Source organism: Lepeophtheirus salmonis, chromosome 4 (assembly GCF_016086655.4).
Source record: "Lepeophtheirus salmonis chromosome 4, UVic_Lsal_1.4, whole genome shotgun sequence".
In the NCBI taxonomy this organism is placed as follows: Eukaryota; Metazoa; Arthropoda; class Copepoda; order Siphonostomatoida; family Caligidae; genus Lepeophtheirus; species Lepeophtheirus salmonis.
The window spans coordinates 26,598,059-26,617,950 of NC_052134.2; the positions used below are offsets into that span (position 1 = coordinate 26,598,059).

At 28.5% G+C, this 19,892-nt stretch overlaps 1 protein-coding gene and 1 long non-coding RNA gene across 3 annotated transcripts in view; one reads left to right on the plus strand and one right to left on the minus strand.

Moving 5' to 3' along the window:
* Positions 1-19,892, minus strand: part of LOC139905189 (uncharacterized) — a 234,066-nt gene that overhangs the window by 125,371 nt on the left and 88,803 nt on the right. Inside the window, exon 4 of the long non-coding RNA XR_011779753.1 lies at positions 5,353-5,473. This is a non-coding gene — a long non-coding RNA (uncharacterized lncRNA). The remainder of the gene's footprint in view (positions 1-5,352; positions 5,474-19,892) is intronic.
* The window catches only part of LOC121116750 (zwei Ig domain protein zig-8), a 79,350-nt gene that overhangs the window by 5,376 nt on the left and 54,082 nt on the right, over positions 1-19,892 (plus strand). The gene's annotated exons all lie outside the window — the stretch shown is intronic.

Genomic DNA, 19,892 nt, shown 5'->3' on the forward strand with positions numbered 1-19,892 from the left:
ATGTTAAAAAATATACTTAAACTCAAAGTATATCAGTAATCTTTTTATCTATTATACCAGCCAGACTTGGCGTGAGGAAGATACACTGAATTTGTATGCAACCCTGTGTTGAGTGACCATTAGTGGGCGATATATTTATGTACCTAGTACTGTCTTTTCATGCTTTGTTGTCAACGAAATACACTGTTTTTCCCGACCCGACAATCTTTTATCAGCACCCTCTAGCTATGACATGAAGGAAATAAGCATAAATTGCACTCCGTATTCGACAAATAAATAGAAGGGAATCACTACGATGTCAATCCTCAATTGTATTCCGAGTTCAACAATTACTTATTCTTATAACTCTGTAACAATTTTATCTATTTTTGTGGAGTGAAGGTCCGTCGTTCATGGTACATAATTAAATCTGAAAATTGAAGTTAGAGTTGTTTTTATAATTGAAAAAATGAATATTTGGAATTCCGAAGTTATAAGCGATTCAGTTAGAACTGACAAGTAGTGTATAGTTTTATTTGATGACTTTTAAACGAGGTTTTTATTACTATCGGGAATCCTTTTTGACATATTGTCTAGTAGAGATCGTTGCCATCTTTTTATACAACTACTCTTCACTCATCGCACTCTGAATAAACACACAGAAAAGAAAATCGGGTAGGGCTTTCTTCTTTTTTTTTCTTTTCTTTTTTTGGATTAATATTTTTACATTTATGACAAAATAAGATGTGATAACGTTGTGTAGTGGTTCTATTTGACATATAGTGTAAAAGAGAACCAAGTTAGCTTCGTGTTTTTTTTCTATATTTACTAATCTTTAATACAATTTTTGGTACTTTGGCTAAATACATATAAAAGGTGATGGATACCCCCCACAGGCGAAGAAGGATAAAAAAAACCTCACTCATTCAGAAAATAAATGGTTGAAGTTCTTATTATTTGTCTGTAAAGTGTGTAATGGTAGAAGGGCCTCATTCCAACAAATTAGTCTAGATAATGTTGCATGCATAGCTAGGGATGCATTAGGCCTTAATTTAATGGAGGTAAGATCTGTCACATATGAGACACCGCATAGACCTGAAATAAATTTGATGAAACCTCAACAGCAAATAATCAAATTTCCTTCGTTTATTGATCTGAAAGATACGAAAAATAATTATTTCAAAGCACTAGTTGAATATTGGGAATTCTCTAACAGTTTGAGTAGAAATAGAACATTCAATATACGACTAAAAAATGCATGGGGGTCAGTGACGTATGATGAGGTGGCTGACCATATATCCAAATTAATAAAAGTAGAAGGCAATAAAGTTGCGCAACCGAAGAACAATGAAGAATGTAACTCTCAAAAGGATGAAAGTAATGGACGGCAAAAATAAAGGAAAAAAAAAAAAAAACTCAGAGGAAAATATGAAAATTCCAGACAAAGACATATTACGGGATGAAAAAGAGGATACTAAACAAAAATCTCGCACACCCAATGAATATCAAGTCGAGGTTTCAGGTATTGATTTGAAAAAACCAGCTTTGGGGATACACATTCTGAAAAACAGGAAGGTGCCTTAGAATAGTTTAAGAACCCCAAAACACGTTAACATAAGTGACTATATATTGACATTATGACCTAAAGCTGGATTTGTTTCCAAAAGATCCTCCTCTGATATAGGATCATCACTCAATAGTAAAGAAACGCCCCACAATGTGCAAAATAGCTAAGGCTGTGGTGATTCTTATTCAAGTTTAAATCTATTTTACTATGACACAGAATGTGAAAGAAACTATCGTAACCTAAATGACTATGGAATATTATTCCTGTAGATTATATCCAGATTATTTTGAGATAAATATGGGTTAGAAAAAAATTAGTTCACTTAAACAAAATTCCTCAATTGGAGAAGAGAAGAAACGAATTAAAAACGCGAATAAAATGGAGTAATATTTTGTTCTATGTATAATAATGATAATTAGCAATAATTTTTCCAGTGGAAAACAGACTGGCTTCAAATCTAGGTTTAGAACTGCTTAAGATAATATATGAAAATAGAATCACAATGGCACTTCTTATGGAGCCACCTAAAAAAATGGCCGTTGGTCCATAGGCATCCATGTTATGACAATTTTTCACATCAATATTCCACAGGATGGAGCGTAAGGGTGGGTATTATGGTTTTGAAATGTTTAAAGGTGGAGAGTTTAGTTGATTATTGTAATGGAGATATGGTGACAATAACATTGAAGCTGAAGAAACAGCAGACTGTTGTAGTATCATATTAGGGAGATATAATGTTAGAATACAGGTTTCCATTTCCATTTTAAAAAAACTTAGTAGAAAAAAAACTATTCACATTGCAATAGCAAAAAGACTATCCTCGTTTAAGGTTAGTTTTTTGGAACTATGTTAATAAAGGTCATAATCTAGTCACACAAAACTCTCACTTCAGCCTATTCCTGGCGTTCTACAAAAATAATATACCTAATATCGATGCTAATAGACCAAAGTTGTCTTTCTGATTGTTTGAATAAATGAAGATGAGTCACGGGATGTAGCGTTTAAAGTGTTTAATAATATATGTAATAAAAATATTTTGATCCGAGAATTAATAATGTTGACGTATTCATGAAATATTGCAGTCTTGTGCATATATCAAGAAGGTTGTTTCTGTTTCTTTTTGTTATTGGTCTCTTAACTATACAAAGTATTATTCATGAGCGGATATATTAAAATTTTAATAAAATATAAACGCTGGTATTTTATAATGAATTTTGTTTGTTTCTATTAGAGAGAACTCCTTTAGACGAAAGTACTCATAATTAATCCATAGATATTTAAAAAAACTTAAACAATAATTATTATTCTTTCATTCTTGAAGAGAAAACACGTATATGTAAATTGATATGATTTATATTGTATTGAATGGTTACGTGTGAGTGTGCTCATAAAAACGGAGCGTACCACTGAGGATTTTCAGGGAGTTTTCTTCTATATTATAGAAGAAAAATTTGTCCTTTAGCTGGCGCCTAATTATTTCGGGTAACGCCAGGTATTACTGCTAGTATTACATATTTCTAAACTTTATGCCTCTAGTTTTTTGATTTTTTTTATGCTTGAGTCATAGGGTTTGTGTTAAATGTACTTGTTCTCCACTATAAACATGTGTTTATACGGATGGTAATAAAAATCTGATTATTATTTACCCTCATAATAAGTTTTTATTGGTAATCATTCAAAATGAATACAAATGTGAATTTCTATGCCTATTTAAATGCATGAATATATATTTATATGCCTTTAAGTCTCCCATAAAATCGAAATCATATTTATGTTTTATTCATACATCATTTTAATAATACATTTCGTAGATGAACCTATGTAGGTGTATGTATATAAATACATAGGTACATTTGTATGTATGTTTTACAAATTAGATTTCATAAAATTATGCAAAAAATATTTACTTATAGTATTATGCCATTTGTACATTTTGAGTGTATATATTACAAACATGTCAAAATTTATGTAGGAATATGGGAAATACTTTCTAATACTAATACTACTATTATTAGATTTCATCATATGAGGACTTAGGCTCAAAAATTACAAAAACTGTAATATTACTACTGTTTATTTTAGAAATATATGATACAAAATCCCCCTCCTAAAAAGGCATAAATTGTGTATCATTAATTGATTATTAATATAAATGTGGATTTTGTAGAGTCTAAGGGAGCAATACTAATATTACTACTGAATTAAGACCTGTTTGATGATTTAGGAAAAAGAAAATGAAGTACTGCTATAGAGAGGAGAACCTTCAACATTTCAAATAGTAATAGAAAATGATAAAATAAATAATATTTTAAAATTATATTTATATTATTATTTTATGATGTATTTGATAAAAAATATATCTAAAGGTGGGAGGAATTCATCATTCAGAGAGAGATGATAGCACCACAGTGATCTATCAAAGAAAAAATAAAATGATAGCAACAGCCGTTTTATTATATTTTCTTAATCTTAAAACGGTTATTTTTCTCTACGTTTTTCCCGGATACCTAATGCTCAATATTAACAATTCCCTAAAATATATCACTTTGACCATGATTCAGAATAATTGATTGGTTTTAGTTGCTTTTTATTCAACTTTCCCTATTCAGTAGAAACATAATAGTATCAAACAAAAGTTGGGGTGGACCTTGTAGTATAAATTACATCTTGATTTAGGTAATATATATATAACTTATTCTCGACAGCATAAATCCATCACTGAGACTGAAAACCCCTTTGAGTTTCTTAGATGAACCATACTTTTCCTCAACCTTCTACGTAAATTCTTAATTTATCATATACTTGTTCTTTTTCTTTTTTTTTTTTTTTTTTTTTGTATGTATAGTAAATTTTTACAAAATCTAGGTTTCACTACAGGAGGGTGTCTATGTAGGTTTGGGAATTGATTTTTACTCCTGAATTGATAAAAATCAGTGGAAATATATTTCCTTCGATAAAATTGCTGCCCAGACCAAAATAGATGGAGATTCAACATGTCTAAAAATTATTTTATCTTTGGCTAGGATTTTATGTCCTTGATTATTTTTAATAGCTTTCATAGTGAAAAGCTTTTACTAAAGGAAAACGAAATGCTAACCTCACGTGACTTTTTCAAGGAGGTTTCGAACTCCTTCTCTTCTTTTCCTTTTGGAATCGTCAGAAAGTTGATGTTGGAGCCTGGGTCTGCAGCAATTCATCTTAAGATCCTGTATTGACAATTCTTCTCATTTTTATAAGACTCATTCCTATTGAATGAGTCATCCTAGTTGTTGACTGAATGGTTTCAATAGATTATATTTCTGACGTATTTAACTACATCAGGTGTCCTCACAATGCAAATTATTTTTTACTAGGCTTCCAGTGTCCCGATTGGGCTTTAGGATTTTATAAATCTGCCTTATGCTCATAATACCATTTAAAATACGAAAAAATTATATTTTCTTATTTCCTTCTTGACAAACGGAAATGATAGCGAGCTAGTATAACTTGTCATCACGTAATTTTTGGAACCAAATTAAGATTTACAGTCTAATTTGAAGAGTATTTATTGTCCTTATTGCCCAAATATTGTACTTACTCAGTGCATTTTTCCCCCATGTTTTCTGAGTTATGAGTAAATTCTGAATTTAATTATCCAAGTTATAAATAATGTTTTTATCGGTTTTATTTATTATTTTTCTCAACAATAAAATAAAAAAGGGAGGTGATTTATTCGGAATAAAACAAGTCTTGAATTATGAAAATTCATTAATTTATAAGTTACATATTCTCTTAAGTCTACAAAATTTAACATTATTAACTCTTACCGCTACAGGACGTCCCCGCAGAAAGCGATTTCAAACACTGCGAATTTTTCTATGTATAGTAGTTGAGGCGTTAATGGATACCTTGACTTAAAACTTAAAACTTATTACTTAACAGACAAACCTGCAATTAAAAATGTTGTTGATGAATAAATATTGCTTAAGTACAGATTATTTAAGTTTTACAAAATTAAATTGAACTGCTTAAAAATCAAGTGAATATCCAATTTAGAATTATTTTACATGTATCTTGTCTGGCATTCATTATTTTAAACAATATATGACGAATAAAATGTTTTATGTCCTATCCATTAAAAAAAAAAAAAAAAAAAAAGAAGGAAAAATGGTAAAAAGTAGTATTTGTTAAAAATGTATCACATTTTACGAGTTTTAGTACTAAAAAAAGCCCTTGCACAGTGCGAATTTTTCTTGTTCCCAAAAACTGCGATAAGCTAATAAATGTAAAATATAAAGATAAAAAAAGTATTCAATTTGTTCACTTAGGATTGAAACTAGTTGTTATTATATGTAACAACTGTTAAAAGCAGTTATATGTTGTATTACTAAAATAACCATTTTAATGTTGGAGTGGCTGAAAACCTCCAGGGAAGTTCTCGGGCCAGGATTTGAAGGAAAGTAACTGAGAGTTAAATAGAAAAAAATCTATATTATTACTGCACATGGTCATTATTTCTTAATTGATATAGTCATACAACCTAGATAGAAACATTGATTTATTTGAAAGGGTATAATTATACCTTTGCTCATCCTTTATTCATATCAATTTATTAATCCTACAGTATTCTTTTGCAATGATAAAATACAAATGTATGTAAGGTTGAATAAAAAAGATAAAACATGGCCATAAAAGGAAAATTATCTTCAATAATTGCGAGCAAATTGAGGTGTATGTAGAGAACATGTATTTTTATAAGGTCCACATATTAATTTTTTTATATACTACGAATAGTACTTTTATAGCATTACTTACCCCCGTAAAACTATATACATATATATATGTACATATTTAGAAACTTTGTGTCTAAAAGCCGTTTTTTAATAACAATATACGGGGATCTAGAATAATTTGCTTCAATTACTCAAACTTGATTTGCCTTAAATTTCTTAAAATATAATGCATATGCCTGCTACTGCTAAAATCTATTTGGATTTTATGTGAGTCACCAGTTTTTCTACGAATGGATTTTTCATAAAATTTGTTTAGAATTTGAGTTTGAGTAAAAAGGTAAAAACATGATGCTAAATATTATTTTTGAAAGGACAAGTTATTAGATTTTTGAAGACCTTGAAGTATTAGCTTTCAATGTACTAGTGATAGCAGATTAAGATATATTAAAATTTATATTATCAATTATTTATTAATTTTATGAATCAGAGATTTCACAATCACAAGCCTTTTTCAGGCCCTGTTCTGGCTAATAATCATGTTTTTTGTAGAGTGTAATATAATATTTTTTTAAATAGATGTAATACAAGGGCAGTTGCAACACATATTTCAACTAATCCTTTGTATTGAACGTTACAATATCTGAAATACCTTCTCAAATTGGGGGTTCTGAATATTCATAAAATTAGATCAACTGATGGCCAATTTCAAAAACTATGATTTTATATCACTATTTCTATAAATACAATAAACTTCAATGTTTTTATCAAGAAATTTCCTTATAGTTAGTTATATGGATAGGAATGATTGCTAATTATTTATCTTCTTATAAAAAATCATTGCTTATTTACCATTTCTATAAATAACTGGATGATTACAAACATTCTTATAAAATAAACTGCTATTCAAACCATTATGTTAGAAAAATCTGGGAAAATAGCTTAAGGTCCATCTACTTGAATATAAAAACCTACGGCCACAAAGTTTCATCACATTTGTAATATATATATATTTATAGAGGAAATTATGATTTGTGAATTTTTCTGGGAAATATTTGAAAGTCTAAGAGTAAATTTTTCTTCAGCATTGTTTTATTATTTTGTAATAATACGGTCAATGTTTTATAACTTTTGCTGTTAATAAATTATTTGAATTACCCGTACTTTTAATTTTGTTATTTAGGCTGTCGAACACAAAAATGACTATTAAAACCTTCAAATGGCATAAGGGCTGCCCTTTAGATACTTTGAAAAAAATCAAGTTTTTATAGTATTACTACGTTTTAGTGCCAAATTTTAATGGTAATGAACTATATAGATGAAAACAAAAATTATATAAAACCTTTTATATTTCTTATTTTTTATCAAATGCTTTAAATTATATCTAAAGTTATTGAATAAAACATATATTTTTAATGACTTAAAAAATTGTCAATTTTGATTTATTTGTTAATTTAGTTTTTAATGTTTACTATAAAATTGAATAAATAAACAGTTGAAGTTGCGATCATTAAAAAGTTAAAATGAAATGGGGGGGATATACATTTATAATTAAATTATCCTAATTGAGCAAATATTAATAAATAGAGTGGACATTTTTGTAAGGAAAATTAGAGTGGGAGTATAATACGGGGGAAAGACATATGATACTACTGAGGTAGGATCCTTGTTAATATCAGCTGTCTGTTGCATGAACTTTTTTTGAGTGGGGAATAGAGAAAATGAATTACTTCTATAATAGGAGATTCTTGTACATTTCAAATAGCAATTTTGGAGGGAAAATTTGAAAATAATAATGATATTTATTTGATTAAGAATTTATACCAAATATAGGCAAAAATGCTTACTTTTGATAGAAAAGTTTACATTAATATGAAATAAGAAACAAAAAGAAGAAAGAGCTCACACAACAACCATTTTTTTCTTTTCTAATTGTTTTTGAATATAAAGCATTGATAAGCTTGTTTTTATCCCGTCGTCTCTAAGTTATTAATTACGTATTTAGTCATAAACTCAAAAGCAAATCAACGACCCAATTTTATAGAAATCAAATACTATGCATGCCTCAATTTATTATTCAACCATAAAATAAGATTTTCTTTGCAGAAAATTTTACATTTTGCTACATAATTATAAATATCGTCGACTATGCTTTTAATACATAACTGTTGTTTATTTATTCGATCTCAAAGTGACATATCTTTAATATATAAATATTGGCCATTTCTATGTTAAAAAGACATTGGTTCTTTGAATCCTAATTTCAGTTTGACTGATTCAGCGATACGAAGTGTAGTACATATTTAAATGCATGCCAATGATTTTAAATTGTCTAATAAACAATATGTTGGTAAATCAATTTAAATATTTTATAGAAGAACAAGTGACTATCAAATACAAACTTTTACATTTATAGTTATAATTAATAAAAAAAAGGCGTAATTTTGAAAATATTAAGATTGCTTAACAAAATGTTCTGTTCATAGTTTTTAAGATTTTGAAACGATTCAAGGGGACTGAGATCGGAACTCCAGCACAATGAAAATAATAAATGATACTAAAAATACTCTGGAAGCGATAAAATCAGTCCAAATAAGGATTATATATATGACGTTGTTAGATCAAACGTACATTAAACTTGTTTTGAAAGAAAGCCACAATGTATGATTAATTCCATTCATTAATTTCGTTCATTTTAATTCAAACTTTTTTTAATATGAAATGTTTACCTTCAACTTAAATAATCCTATTTTTTTAAAATAGATTAAATATTGCCTCTAAATCACAAAATAGCTCGAACATAATACTTCTTATTAACTAGTAATTGAATATTTAAGTAATGTAGGCAGTCTTCATTTCATTTACCATGATGAATTGATTGTCATTTTCGATTAAATAAAAGCTTCTATTCATTCATTTCGTTCATTTTAATTCAAACTTTTTTTTTAATATGAAATGTTTACCTTCAACTTAAATAATCCTTTTTTTTAAATAGATTAAATATTGCGTCTTCATTAACAAAAAAACTCGAACACAATACTTCTTATTAACTCGTAATTGAACATTTAAGTAGTGTAGGCAGTCTTCCTCTCATTTACCATGATGAATTGATTGTCATTTTCGATTAAATACAAGCTTGGTTAGTAAAATTCCGATGAAAAAAAAATTTAAAACCAATTACATTACGTCTTTAATGATGTAAATTGTGTGTTTTTTTACATGGCCAACTTTTTTTGGAATTTTGAACCCGAAAAAAGGAATTTTCTATTCATCAGATGTTTTCATAGTTATTTAACTCCTGAGAAGTGAATTTATTTTCTACTACATTCAAAGAATCAAAACCTAATTGAATATTCGTGTGTGATCATAAAAGACGGAAAGTAACTTTGAGGATTCCTCCTAAAGTTACAGCTGTAAATATATGTTGAACTACAGGTAGAATTGGGGATCGACATTGGGGAAATCCTTACTGATTGTCCTTATTTGTTTATTTTTTTCTCTCTTGTCACAGCTGATTGAACTGATATAATGAAACATCGTGAAGGCTGAGTAATATTTTTTTTTAATTGTAAGAGTTAACATATTCATTTTTGGTTTTTTTTAATAGCCTATAATACTCACTATTTTCATTACTACTTATCTTTCGAAAATGATACTAAATGATATTTTAGCACTCAATCTTGCAAATTATAATAAACTCATTATGAAAAAAAAATTCATAGCCATAATAGTTATATTAATTAATCATAAAATCCAATGAAATAACATTTTTATGATATTCTAATCTTCTCCTTTCAATAAATTCCTTTCAATAGCTAATGCGCAAACTTCCCTGGGGTGTTTCGCTACTACAAAATTAAAATAGATATATTAGCAATAAAGAAATACATTTGACAAATGATGTCTACTATAATCATCTTAATATATGTTGTGTCTTCGAGACACTATACCAATACTTTGGTTTTGAACAAGATATAAAAATAATTTCTTTAATCTTTAAAGACGAAAACACACCTCCTTTATCTTTGATAGTACATGGATAAATTAATAATAAAAAAGGACAAGAAACAGACTTACACAAAAAAAAGAAACCCCAGAAAAAATAAGTAATAAAAACTAGAGGCACTTTCCCCCTTCGATTAATTTTGGTATTTAAGTTATAGACTGATATTGCCTTTGGTCTCTTTTGATTTCTATAACAAAAAATTTGCTTAATTTTCCTATTACTTTGAATGGGCTGCTATAATGAGGATTTAGTGAAGAACAAATTGGAGGGTTTAATACATATACATGAGTTGATTCTTGAAGTCTTTTGTTAACAAATAAGTTAACAAATTTTATTAAAGTGTTATGTACTATTTTTGTGTTTAATTATTTTATCACAGGGCAAAACTGTCCACCAAAACCGAATTTCCTCACCAAATACCATTTTTGCTCGTGAATACTTTTTCCTAGATTTTATAGTGTCCTCAAGGAATATAATTACTAATCCTTATGACTTTATTTGTACCTAGTTTAAACTTTTTAAAAGCTGGATCTAATTCTGGAAATCATGAAACGGTAGGATTCTTTTTTATTTTTGAGTTTTATAGAAGGAATTTAATAATTCGCCCAGACGAGGAACAAATACCCCATAATAATTAGCCATAGCAATCAATTTCTTGAAATTTTTCACAGTCTCAGGTCTTGTTAACTGTTTAACTCAGAATTTTTTCCATCTATTGGAGAAACAGTGAAGGCAACAAAGTAAGCCTCCGTTTTGAAAAATGGACTTTTTCAATGTTCAAACTCAATTTATTACTTTGTAACAGCTTTAAAATCTCATCTACTTGTTGATGATGTTCCTTTTCCGTCGTTGAAGACAAAAGAATGTCATCAACATAAGAAAATCATCCATTAATACTTCCCAACACTCTGTCAATCACCCTTTGAAAGGACATTTTTTAGGCCAAATAGCATCCTCAAATAATGAAAAAATACAGATGGAGTTGATATGGCTGTCTTTTATTTTTTAATAACTAACATGAGAATTTGATGATATGCCTTAATTGAATGTAACTTTCTAAAAAACATGACTAAATAATTATTATTTTAATAAAGCTTTAGATTGATCATATTGGGTATCTATCAGCCTTCGTCACATAATTCAAAACCCTGTATAATCACAAGCCCCTATTCCATTTTTTTACAAGATGTATTGGAGATCACCAGCAAGATTTGGAGTGTTCAATAATTTACTAATTAGTAAATTAATCATTCAGAATGATATTAATATCCTTCTTAATTACTTACATCTTTTTTAGAGTGAATTTTCTTTGTCTGGAAACAACAATCATTCCCATAGTTTATATGCTATGGTATAGTCTGTGAAGACAATCTTCACTTAAATCTTATAATCAATGGCAAGTATTTTTTTTTATATTTTTACGTGCTTAAACACAAGCTGTATTATATTCTATATGACCATTTGCAGCTAATAATTTAACTCCCAATATTTTTATACAAATTGATTCCGAATGTAGAATTAAAGAGCATTTAGCTTCCGTATCGATCAAAACTAATCCATAGACCTCCTACATTGAATAATAGGATCAGTAATGTTAGGTCTTATTTTTAAAAGATATTTACTATTTATAAACGATTGATAAATATTTTTATTTACATATTTTTTAAAGGAAACTTTTCTAGAGTGTTTTTATTAATTATGCATATATTTATGAATTTGCGTCAGGTATACCAACCCCATATCATTGGTTTTTTTTTTATTTTGAGATAATAATGGAAAACAAATATTAGATGTAAGACAATGAAATGAGTTTTTTTAAAATTTGATATGAAATGAGCACAGCCCTTGAGGAGGTAACGATTTGAATGTCTGTTTGCTTAAGTAGAGGATTTTTACGCGTAAAATAATGAAGATTAAGAGTTTTTCTCCTTCTTTCGACAATTTTAATTTCTTCCACACTATCTCGCAAAGAACCAAGGGCTAGAGTACTCACATAACACATTTTTTCCCCATCCTAGTATACTCGATAAATTCTTCGTACAAAAGTTTCTCAAATCTTTGATGCGTATGTTGCCGTGATGAAGAGGCGAGGCAATTGAGTACCATTTGTTTATTAAAGTATCTTTGAAGTTTGTAACATCATTCATACTTCATTAATCATATAAAAACTGAATGTTATAAAATACAAATAAACACTTTTTCTTAATTTTTTCAAAAAAAAAAAAAAAAGGATAGGCATACAAAGAAATTGGAGATAATTGCATTTTTTATTTTTTTTGCAGGTGGAAAAAAATATATATATTGGATTTGTAGGTAAAATAATGTTTGTAGAAATTTGTCTGGAAATTCGTTTGCATAAAAAAAGGAGTATAAGAGTTATGGTTAACTGAAATGTTTGTAATTTTTTGAATCAATTTAAAAAAAATTCCAGCAAAAATCCATTTTCAATTTTCAGGAAGAAATGCCAGAAGACATATTACATAATTTTTACAATATTTGGAAAATGATTCAGTTATTGTGTTATTTTTTTGACAACACTATGATCCATAATTTTATTGCATTCGGATGTACAAAAAAATCTTGGTACTTTGTGTTATTCTTTACAATGCTAATAAATGTTATTAGTTTCTAATTATTTTTATTTTTTTGGAAAAAAGTGCAAAAAGCTTTTTGCAATTTTCTTACAGAATTTCGATTTGGCAATTTTTGACAACAAAGGACTTCACATATATAATTATTTTTTTATTCACTTATTTTGGTATTTTATTTGAATTTTGTAACATTTTTTATTTTTATTTAATTCATTATTATACAATTAATATAATAGACAGAAGCTATATGATAATGCCTGTAAAAATACTCTAAAACTCGCCCGAGCAACAAAGTGTAACCCATTGCTAGTTAGTGTACAAATGTATTCTTTTTTACCATTATATTAACAACTTTTAATTCATAATCTTTTTTTATTTTGTAGACGGTAAAGTAATATAATATTAAATAAATATTAAAAACCTTCTCTGAAACATCGATAATTAATTATAGAATTTTTTAATTACTCAGAATTTAATTCAAGTATCTCCCACAAAGTAATAAATACAAGAAGGTAAATAAAGAATTTACATATTTTGAAGGTAGCACAAATATGACAAAAACAAGATAATAGAAAGATATCTCAGTTTCTGAGTTTGATAAACACCCTTGGGAAGTAACATAAGATTTAAGTATCTTTTTGAAGAATTACATACACAATGTGAAAGTCTCTTTTTAATTTAAAAATGATACATTATTACCATGCTCAACATTTATGAATATAAATAAAAGAACACAGAAAGAAAGGCATGAATTTATAAAAAAGATAATAATTAGTTTAATAGGATTATAATGGTTTTCATATAAATCAAGTATTTATGAAATAAAAGTAATCTCTGAGGAACAGATTTTTTATATATTTCTGCGAATATTGTGTATTTATAAATAAAAAAAGACTTTAGCAATAGATTTATATTTTGCTTTCAGAGTGGATTAGCTTTACTTATTATAAAAAAATGAATTAAAATTGATTACACCCAGAATTATAGAGAAATATTATCTGAAATCATTTTGAGGTTTTTGTCATTCATACCAGAACAGTATTTTTTGTTTTCAAAAAGTAGTTATCATTATTATTTCATTCTTGAGGAGAGAACATCAAAGTATAATTATTGATTTGTGTGTTTACTTATAAAAGACAAAATTACGCAATTGTGAAGCTTTTTGGGGAATATGACTGTAAATCCTAAATGGAATCAAAGTAAAATTAAGGATCTACTAGCCAATTTAATAAAATGTTAGGATAGCTAAGTTTCTCTTTTCTCTAACTTTCTTCAAACTGTCAGAATTACTACGGTATTATATATATATATATTTGTACAAATCTAATTATAACAATAATTTATATATTGATACCTAGAATTGATTTTACTTTTAGTGTGAATATATATAAGGGTCTAGGTTTTTTGTATACAATACATATATCTAAAAATAATAAAAATAAAAATATAAGATAGAAATAAACTATATATAAAAAATTGTTGACAGAATGCCAATAAAATTGTCAATATTTTTGACGCATACATATGCGTATATATATGTACACAAATAAATATTTACGAAAAAAAAAACAAATATTCAAAGTTAAAAACAATTATTTTTGTCATGTTTCTATTTTGCTTGAACTTTTAATATGATTTCTTATTTTATAGAGACGTCCTTTTTAGAATAAAATATTTTAAGACTATTTAATAGTCATAATTACATTGTTTGCTGTTGGTTTTAATTTTTCAATTTCTAAACTAAATTTTTACATCACTTGGATGTGACACGACAGATATTCAACTATCCTAATTTTCCAAATCAAGAAGCTACTGACTTAAGAGTTTACTTTATTTTATGTAGGATGGAGAAATGCCAATTAAACTTCATAATTTTAGTAAAATAGAAAAATTAAGGTTATATTTCGGGGCATTTTCCTTCCATTTAGTAAATAATAATTTCCACATTAAAAAAAAAACTTCTCATAATATTCAGAGTTTTTAAAATAAATTGTCAGTTGATTTGTTTTGTCTTATGACATTCATGTGATGTGATAGTCCATCTAAACCCTTTCTTTTCCTCAATTTATAAATTGATATAAGGAGTACTATACTATTTACAAATTCAGAACTTATAACTTTGACTATATTCTTTTGGAGCACCGATGCAAATGCTTGTTTTACAGCAATTATAGATTGTTGAATTCGAATCTGGCTTTCGTTTTTTTTCTACTTGCTATAATTTGATCATGTTTTGTAATTATCATAATATGTATGATGAAGGAAATAAAATTAAGGAATATATTTTTAACAAATCAACAAATTATTTAATTACAAAAAAATACTGGACTAATTGCAATGTATTTTTCAACGGCTAAAAAATGAATTATTGCATCAGTCTATTCATAAGAGATCCTACCTTAACATGTCGTTACCTTTATCATATCTCAACAACTTTTACTCTTATAAATAATAATAAAATAAAAAAAATCTGATGATTGTTAGCCTATTCTTCCAGACTATAAAATTATTACTTAATTATTTTAGGGAATTATTATCAAGTTAGACGAGTACATTTACTTCTAACAACACAATACAATGGGTATTTTTTTTAAATTACGTAATGCTGTGGACAAGAGCTATTTCTAATTCAACCAATCAACATACTGATTAGGCGAAATTAAGCAAATGCATCGACAGTTGACAACCAAACACACAGTAAATCTGTGTGCTAGCACGGTAACGCCGAGTCAAGTAAAAAAAAAAAGAAATAATGACCACGGGATGTGAGGTTTGTATTTCATAATAAATGTCATACATGTATTTTACGAATATGCCACAATCTTTCCTCTCTTCCTTATGTATCAGATAGAGTTGCACAAGAAGTTATAACAAGACCCTAATCACTAAAGACAGTGGGGCTTGAGCCCTCAATACCATTTTAAATAGTTGTATTTAGATCTTTATTATTGGTAAGTCATCCATAGTCACTACAACCAGGACTCAATTACATAACAATGGTTAGGGCCCTTTTTAAGTAAACATTAGTGTACTACAACTAATTAATTCAACTCAGAAAATGTATTTGAGGTACATAATGTATGTATTATTTCCTTCTCTAGAAGCAACTGGGAATCGAACCTACACATATTGATTTCAAGAGAATAACTTCTACCGAGAATGTCATTGTATATGCTATGTCGTTCCAACTTCATTACGTATCTCAACCTCTCCTCCTAAAAGATAAAGTAATCTACGTCATTCTTTTGGATTTTTTTTATTGAAACGTAGGAATATTCAAACATCAAAGTTTAACGAGAAAAAATTTGTGTTCAAAAAATCAACATTCAGAACATTCATCAAGTATGAGAGTAGAAGAGCAAGAGTTCACTTAAATAATAAAGAATTGTTGATGTTTTGGGAATACAATTTTGATGTACAATGTTGGTCAGAAATGTTTCTGACCCCTACGTGAAGATGGCAGTAGTCGTACATAAAAGGTAGTCACATTTATCTAGCATCTGTTGACAGTTACTCACCAAAATTTTAGCCATTTTGGGCGTGTAGTAATGTAAGAGTCCATTTGTGGAATGGAAAAATAAGTATCACTGTGTTGGTGCAGTTTATGTGCACTAAATCTGAACTTTGGCACCGATTAGTTACGTTAGATAAAACTTGGATACACTATTATACGCCCGAAACATGAATACAGTCAAAACAGTTGACAAAAAAATATTTTTGTTAAATAAAGAGGCAATCACCTTTGTATATGACTATTTTGCAGGAAGAAACGCTGAGTACTATTTGGACGGATTACAGATATGGAAGCATCACTGGCAGATGTTTGTAGATTACAAAGAGACTAATTACAAATTAAAAAGAAGAAAAAATGTATTTCGTAAGCTGGGAAACTTTTCTTACCAGCTGCGTACGTGCTAAAAAGAGGCAACTAGTACAAAAGAGGGATAAAATAATTATCTGCTTAATTTACAGTTTAGATTAAATTCTCAGTCTCTATAAATAGATACGTACCCTTATAACCATGAACATTTCGACATTTCATTTTCGAAATTTATATTACATGGTTATTTGAACATATTATACCTACAACTTATTTTACTCAAGCCTTTATCTTGTAATAAAATACATATATGCCTATGTGTATGTGTGTACTTCAAAATTTATACATATATGTACAGTGATGTGAAAGAACCCAAGATAAACCATTATCGGAATCCAATATTAAGATTTATATACCTCTCTTAAGAAAATGGAAAACTAAAATGAGTGGAAACTTAAATTTCAATTTTATAGATTTCCATAATTTATCTATCTTATTTTTTGTTGCTATTATTCGTCGTATTATGAGGATTTGAAAGATTTACTCTATAAGAAAAGAGTAAAACCCCCCTAGCAAAAAAGTATTAATTAGTTGCTCATCTTTAAAAGCTTACAAAAAAAAAAAATACTAATCTAAGAGTTTTATTCAATAGACATGTAGTTTTTTTGTATCACATCAGGTTCTCGGATTATTGTCTTCTTCGATATTTAGAATCTTTTAATATGTTTCTTCGATTTTAAGGAACAAAATCACATATAAAATAAATATATTTCCAATCGATATTGTACTTTTTTCTCCGGAAAACTCAATAAAATACTCTCAAATTTTAAATTGCATTATTAAAATCTTCAATAAGCATAAAAATAGGCCAATTATAATACTTAGTTTTAGATTTTTGACTTTTTGCTTATTTTAGATTTTTGTTGATGTTGGTATTTGTATAAATCTTATTTTTTTCATGTTTATTTATTCCATATATTTTTGGTTTACATTTGTAACTAAATAGGTTTTTGTCATTAAGTACTAATTTTAAACTACAATGGTTTTTATATTTTTTCAAAATGTAATTACCCGATGAATTAAAAAATAAAATGTATTTCTAGTTAAAATTAAATGTTAAATATATACGTGGTGGGAATTATAAAGATCCAGAACTAGTTTAGCATTCCCTATTTTAGTAACCCTGAGATCTATGTTTCATGTAAGTGTGCTCATCTGATTTAGCTAACAAAACCGTATTAGAAAAAATTCTTGAAATGTTCTACAAATACGAACGCAGTGAAGATATTATTGAGTGCCTCCTTGCCGGGTACAAGGACGCAAATAAAAAGATCGATAATAATTATAGAGACCTTAAATTGATGTTAACAGATTTTGTATTAACCTATAATTTTAAATTGGTCCTCTTTTGGATCTGAAATCCTTGGACTGTTTTGTTTGAGGAGTCTTTAAGAGAAAGTCTAATAAAGGTAAACATTGCCTTGTTGAATGATTGGGAGCTTCCATTCTCGAGATAGTGGCAAGAATGGACAATAAGTTCATCTTCAAGAGCTGTGATGGTTTCGGTGACAGGCTAGAGGCTGGGGGTTAAAGTTGGAGGTAGTTGGTTTGAATGATTGGGTTCACTATGGACTCCTACATGCAATAGTAAAATATTCGGGAATTTCGGAATTAATTTTGGGAAACTAATTGTTATATAAAGCGTGAGGACTCAAAAATTAGAATCATCTTCGAGACAGTTTAGCCTCAGTTCTCAAAGGCTTACAATTTTGTACTATGCACCATTCGAAAGAACTGACAAAAACTACTTGAAATTTGTCTTGTTTTTGGGCGATCAAAAATGTCCACCAAAAAGCAACAGCAGAGGGCGTGTGGTCTCCTCCGTGCACAAATCGATCACCGACAAGAAGATATTAACGGTCGATGCTGTTCTGAAGAGGAGAAGGGATCGTTTCTTTGGTGAATCAAGAGAGTGAACCTTCAGGACCAAACATCCAGTTCGGGGCATGGGCATCGACGTTGTAGCGTCCAACCGCAGTAAGACGCCTCCCTACTACTTCAAGGCCAACGAGAAAGTCAACACGGACGTCTACTACAAATTCATCAGGTGCCATGTCTTACCATGGTTGAAGAGCTCGTTCGCTAGGGACAAGTAAGTGTTTATCCAAGATAGCACCCCGCCCACACGTCCAAGAAGGTGGAGTATTTCTGAAGAGACAACATGAATGCCTTCTGTCTTTCGTCTTCATTCGCGTAAACCCCTTGGACTTGGCTGATTGGTGGATCTTGGAGGGCCAGACGGACAAGACTTTCACCCGAAAGACTGTGATCACAGAGGAGTGGATTCACTTGTCCTCAAACTTCATCAAGACCAGCTGTGCTTCTGTTGGTCCCTGTATGGAAGCCATCATTCAGAATGGAGGAGGACATAATGAATGAAAATTGTTGACTTACCAACTTTTAATTCAAAAGTTTGTCATAAAAATGGAAGCAAATAAAAATATGAAGAAGTGAAAAGGACTTTTAAAATTTTCCAATTTTTGAGTCCTTACCTTGTACATTATCCTTAAACTTTTGGGATTTGAAATTTCTAGTCTGTAGATGTATTCATATTTAATAAGACTGTGCAAACATATTATAAAGATAGAATCGTCTCCCTTTTAATTTTCTTGTTTGATGAATGTATAACTTATTGATTAAAGTTTTAATAGTTGATGTCCCATATTCAAAAATGTGTACTTCTCCAAAGGGTCCAATATAGAAGAAATACCTATTTGATCTCATTTTTTAAAGACAAAACACTTGTTTGTATAAATTTAGTTACTTCCTTTTCATCAAGACAGTAAATTTTGCATATCTCAGCTTTCAGATAACTGGTCCTCAAATGATTTATTTCTCTAATATGCAGAAACAAATCGAATTTTACTCAAAATATACCTTCTTTAATCTTATACTTTTGAGAAAAGAAAAATGAATTACTTTGGATTCAAATGCTCATATATATATATATGGGAATTTAAAAAAACGACATAAATAATTTCATACAAAAAATCTTACAGAGATTATTTTTTGACATTAACATCTCTCTCTCTCAAAAAAACAGCATATTTTATTTTATTAATGCAATGATGTATATCTATGGACAACTTACTCATAAGAAGTTATTTTCTGGAACTGAATGTGTGTACTGATTACGCTCGGTTCACAGTTACCTAAAAAA